We start from the raw sequence: 6000 nt of genomic DNA on the forward strand, positions 1-6000 counted from the left end.
TGAATCCAAATTTCGATTCAATAAATTTTATCTTGGGTCAAGAAACAGCTTTACGAACAACAGAACAAAGGAGAGGTAGCGATTTCTAGGGGCTTTTCTTTGCCCTCTCTGGCATGCTTTCGCAGCCGCTGCTGTCCATTTCAAATTTTTCTTGACCGGTTCCTTCCAAAGTGCGTATACAGCTAAAACAATTAAAAATAAATTAAATAAACACATAATTGAAAGTTATCTTTGTTTTTCTTTCTTAAAATCAGGATATATGAATTTTATTTGCTATACTACTTTATTTATTTATTTACTTGAAACAACTTAAAAAAATAAACTTTATGAAAAAAATGTTTACTTTTACCAACATTAGTTCCGGCCCGCCACTGCATCAGAAAAATTAGATCTGGCCCACAGGGTCAAAAGTTTGGGCATCCCTGTAACAAGTAACTTTATGTGTGGGACAAACTTCAAATGCGTTTTTCTCAGCTTGTTGTTTTTGCATATTGGGCATTTATGCGAACATGGACATGGTTATAGAACATTGAAATCATCTCTCCATGAGCTATTTGTGGCAAAATGTTTGGCGTGAGTTTCGAAACAAAACCTAGTTCTAGATTTTTGTGAAACTTTCGATTCCCACCCTATGCTCCTGACCTTCTATCGGATGGGGAAGTAAAACGTCGGTCCATTTTGCGTAAAAGAGGTTTTGGGTGATTCACCACACATAACTTTCGGACGCCTAGAAATGAGCAGAAACTTGCAACAGAGACCACAAAAGACCCAGGGGTCGTTAAAGTGGATTGCTTTGCTTTTTATATAGTGCACAAGGAGTGTATAAACTTTTTTTATGTACTGTATTTCATGATGTAATATTACATTAAGTTTCATAAAATATAGCACTATTCATTTTTCACCTAGACCTTTATCACGCAGCTGGATTACTACTTTTTTTGCTGTGTAGCGAAATTTCGACCCTTTTTGGTTTCGAACAAATAAATAAGTTGATTGAAAACTACGCTTTACAACATCAATTTTGTTTGTTGTAATGCATTTAACTTCATTTAACTTTTTGAGTTGTTAACTTAAGCTTGGATATGTAGTAAACAGATAACACTTGTCACAGAATAGCACACAAACGACGCTAAAATGGCCACTGAACAGGCTTTGTAAATGTAGCTTCTAAAAATTTTAAACAATATTCGCCTCAGGTACCTTAAGAGGCAGCTTTTGTAGATTTTGCTCGGTTTGTTCTAGAGGTCGTATCGAGTTGCTTCGATTTGGATGAAACTTTCAACGTTTGTTTGTCTATACATGAGATGAACTCATGCCAAATATGAGCCCTCTACGACAAAGGGAAGTGGGGTAAAACCAGCATGGAAGTTTAAGATCCAAAAAAACATAAAAAAATCTTAACATTGCTCGCATTTTCGTAAAACTTTATCAAATCCAACTCTCTTAGTTGTATTCGAAAGATCTTTTGAAGCCCTTCAAAATGCGCTATAGACATCCAGGATTGGTTTGACTTTTTCTCATAGCTTTTGCAAATTACTGCTAAAAATGGATTTTTCTAAACCCCAATATCTTTTTGCAGCAGCCTCCAAAACCCATACTCCTATAGATCAAAAGTTAGGGAATTTCATAAAAAATAAGCCTACGGTATTAACTTTTTGGCCATACGCAGTTTTTCTCATAGTTTTTCGATTTTTCTCTAACAAACTTTTTACAACGTTAGTTTTTGCCCTGTAGGCCAACAAGACGGCACTTTTTGGTCTCAATTTTGACATATTCGGAACCCTCGGGAAATTCCACGTAAGTTTGAAGCATTGGAGTTGTAAATTTGATTGGAAAAAAATACAATTAAAAATCATTTAAAATAATTTTTACCAAATTTACGGATCAGGGGTCAAACAGGTTTTCGCCTACTTGATACAGCATTTGACGTATTGATCCCAGGGTAAATAAGATCCATTTCTCTTTTCAAAAATATTTTATTCAATTATTTTTAAAATCAAATTTACATCTCCAATGCTTCAAACTTACGTGAAATTTTCCGAGGATTCCGAATATGACAAAATTGAGACCAAAAAGTGCCACTATGGCGGCCCACAGGGCAAAAACTAACGTTGTAAAATGTTTGTTATAGAAAAATCGAAAAACTATGAGAAAAACTGCAATTGGCCAAAAAGATAATACCTTATAGGCTTATAGTCCATGAAATTTCCCAGCTTTTGACCTATGGGAGTATGGGTGTTGGAGGCTGTTGCAAAAAGATATTAAGATTAAAAAAAAAAACATTTTTAACAGTAATTTGCAAAAGCTATGAGAAAAAGTCAAACCAATCATAGATGTATATTAGGGTGTTTCATCCGAACAAAAAAGTTCTCAGAATCAGGCAAACCGAGGTTCCCCTAGTAGAGGATACCCATAGGGACTCTCATGCCAAATACCAGCCCATTCGGTTGAGAATTGGCCTGTTCCTAGCGGTTTAAAGTTTACATGGAAATTACTATGGGATTTTTATGCTTTTCGTTCAATCGTTCCTATAGGTCTGGGCAGAGCCGTACCTTGGGTCCACGGCGCCCTTGGCGAAGCATCAATTCGGCGCCCCACCCAAATTTACAAGCATTTTAGTAAATTTAGGTTATTTTTCAATTATTGCTTCAATGAATTTTGATAGTATAATTGCAATAGGGCCCTGATGCCTTATGAAATTTTTTTATGTGAAACTGTGAAAAACGCGATTAAAAACCATTTCTGATCATTTTTGTTTCATTTTAATGCAAAAAAAAAATGGCACGACAGTATTTTACGATGGATCAACTAAGGTCCTCATGGAAAGAATGATCAAGTAGGACCTTTTCTGGCAAGAAGGTCCACGAAGTTAATTTTTAGAAATTCAATTTAAAAATCCATTTTAAATCCTTTGCGGTCGTACAAATGTTCATTGTGCTCAGGAAACTAAGCCTTATCGATGTGAACAATAATATCCCTAATTTGGCCTAATTTTAGCACACAATTGGAGACTTTAATGTGGTTAAATGGTTAAAATCAGAATAACAGTTTTTTTATAATTTATTTTTCAAAATAAGTAAGGTAGGTTGAATTGAAAATTTATTGTAAGAATTAAATTGGCTTAATATTTTCTCAGATTTCATAAAATTGATAATGAATGCAGGGTTTCAAGGCTCAATCCTGATGAGTCTTGCCAAAATTTGTGCAAATTTGATATGTTTTAAGCCTGCATAATTTAATTTAATCTGGTATTGATCTGATTGTATTAGCAAACAATTTTCCCGGATTCGTAAAATATTAAGCTGATTTGGCATTGGATTTCATTTCGGTGTGATTAGAAAAAAGGATAAAAAATCCTGCTTCAAAATTAAAAAAAAATGTAAAAGCAATAAGTGTAATTTTTCAACATGCAGCGGCAGAACCAAATTTCGTAAAAATCAATTAAAAATCATTCCAAATCTAGCACAATTCATGATGAAACTTATTTTAATGGTAATAATAATAATTCGGTAAAACATATGAAGATAAGAAATTTTTATTCATTTTTATTGATTCGCCAATACGATGCTTGGAAATATTTTTTATGATTTTATTTTTTAGATTATGTTTTGGATTGATTTTTTTTCAATTGTATTTTTTTTTATTTATTTTTTATTCCTAAAATTGATTTCCATATTCTACAAAGTTATTATTTTTTTAAGTAAAACTATATAAATATTTTTAAACCTTGATAAAATATTATTTGTTTGTTTTTAACTGAAAATCATTTTCCAGATAATAATAGTTTGAACATATTCTCATTATCAGAGCTTTTTAGACGATTCAAAAAGTAAATGTGTAATTGTGTAAATAAGACTTGAACAGCCAGAAACATTAATCGATAAGTTGTTCTGATTTCGGCAAATTTCTGCCGAATCTCGCAGCAAAATCTGAGTGTGTAGCAATTTTTCAACACCGGTTAAGCTAAAACTGAAAAACTGATGATCAGAGCAGCATGTGTGCACTGAAAACCATTATTTACAATTTACAGCAGTTTTCCTATTTAAAAAAATCTAGTATTTCGAACAAGCGTAGGGAAATTCAATGCACGAGGTTGCTTATAAAAGGGAAATTGTGCTGAAAATATTTCAAAGCCCATTTTTAAATCTCGAGAATGAGAGAATTTCAAAAGAAAAGTAAATGTTCAATTGTTAAAATTACTCTTATTTCAAAGAAGCTTAAAATATGACCAATTTTTTTCTGAATTTGGGGATTTTGATTCACAACCAAATTAACGTGAAAATAACATATAGTTGGACATTTTTTTAGTCTGGAAGGTATGTCTTAAACTTCATAATATAACGGTCCAAACTTTAATGCTGTATTTATTTTGAAAATCTCTTCTAGAACTTCTTGAACTTTGTGTCACTTGAGCGCCCTTCTTTGATGATAAAATAAATTAAGCATTAATTAAAAATTTTCAAGAACACTTCGGTAGAAATATTCATACAATTGATTTTGACGCCTCTAAATCATTTTTTTAAATGTTAAACCAAATTATCAAGTTGTTTGTAATTTAATTTTATATTTTGGCGCCTTATCTGTTTTAAATACCTAATGAGGATGCTATGACTGACATTAAAAATAGTACAATCACCGTGTTCGTGCAAGACAGTATTTGTGTCCGTTCCATGTGTTTACTTCTGTACCTTTTCGAGAACAATAAACTTATATTCTGCCTCTTCGCGCTCTGACCACCGTCCGAGACGGTTGGCTCAGCAGCCACACAAACGAGTTGTTTTATTATTTTATTTGAAAGATTCTACGCGCCTGGATCAATTGAAGACACAACGTAGGGAATTCGAAGTCAGCCCCTGGCTGAACACACCGACTTCGGCGCCCCCCAAGGGCTGGCGCCCTTGGCGGTCGCCAACTGCGCCAACCCCTAGGTACGGCGCTGGGTCTGGGGATAACATGGATTCACTCGGAATAAAAACAGGTGTGTAGGGGATGGTTCAATGAACACATTCCAGAAGGAATTAGAGTTGTCCATTCTGTCCCCAAGGTGCGCATTGGATCGACGTCCGGTGTCTCCAGAATCAACGATTCACCCTTCAAATGTACGCATTGTCCTTAGTATGCTATGACGGCTAGCTGAAAATTGCGACGCCCCATGTCAGACGGTGAACACGTGGGGAAGCATCGATTGCATTATTATTACAAAATCATAATGTTACGTTATTTGGAATAGTTCAAATTGTTACAGGAACATCAAAAATTATAATTTTAATACTTTAAAGTATGTTTCTGAGTCAAAACTTGAGTGGATGCTCTGCCACGTGTTCACCGTCTGACATGGCGCGTCGTAATTTTCAGCTAGCCGTCATAGCATACTAAGGACAATGCGTACATTTGAAGGGTGAATCGTTGATTCTGGAGACACCGGCCGTCGATCCAATGCGCACCTTGGGGACAGAATGGACAACCCTAATTCCTTCTGGAATTTGTTCCTTGGACCATCCCCTACACACCTGTCTTTATTCCGAGTGAATCCATGTTGTCCCCAGACCTATAGGAACGATTGAACGAAAAGCATAAAAATCCCATAGTAATTTCCATGTAAACTTTAAACCGCTGGGGACAGGCCAATTCTCAACCAAATGGGCTGGTATTTGGCATGAGAGTCCCTATGGGTATCCTCTACTAGGGGAACCTCGGTTTGCCTGATTCTGAGAACTTTTTTGTTTGGATGAAACACCCTAATGTATATAGCACATTTCAAAGTGTTTCAAAAGTCCTTTCGAATGCATCTAAGAGAGTTGGAATTGATCAAGTTTTACGCAAATGGGAGCAATTTTATGATTTTTCATATTTATGGGACCTCAAACTTCGATGCCCGTTTTACCCCACTTCCCATTGTCGTAGAGGGCTCATCTCATCTCATGTATAGACAAACAAACGCTGAAAGTTTCATCCAAATCGGAGCACCTCGATACGACCTGTTACACATTGGTGAAAAAC

This window comes from Culex quinquefasciatus, chromosome 1, assembly GCF_015732765.1.
Source record: "Culex quinquefasciatus strain JHB chromosome 1, VPISU_Cqui_1.0_pri_paternal, whole genome shotgun sequence".
NCBI classification, from domain to species: domain Eukaryota; kingdom Metazoa; phylum Arthropoda; class Insecta; order Diptera; family Culicidae; genus Culex; species Culex quinquefasciatus.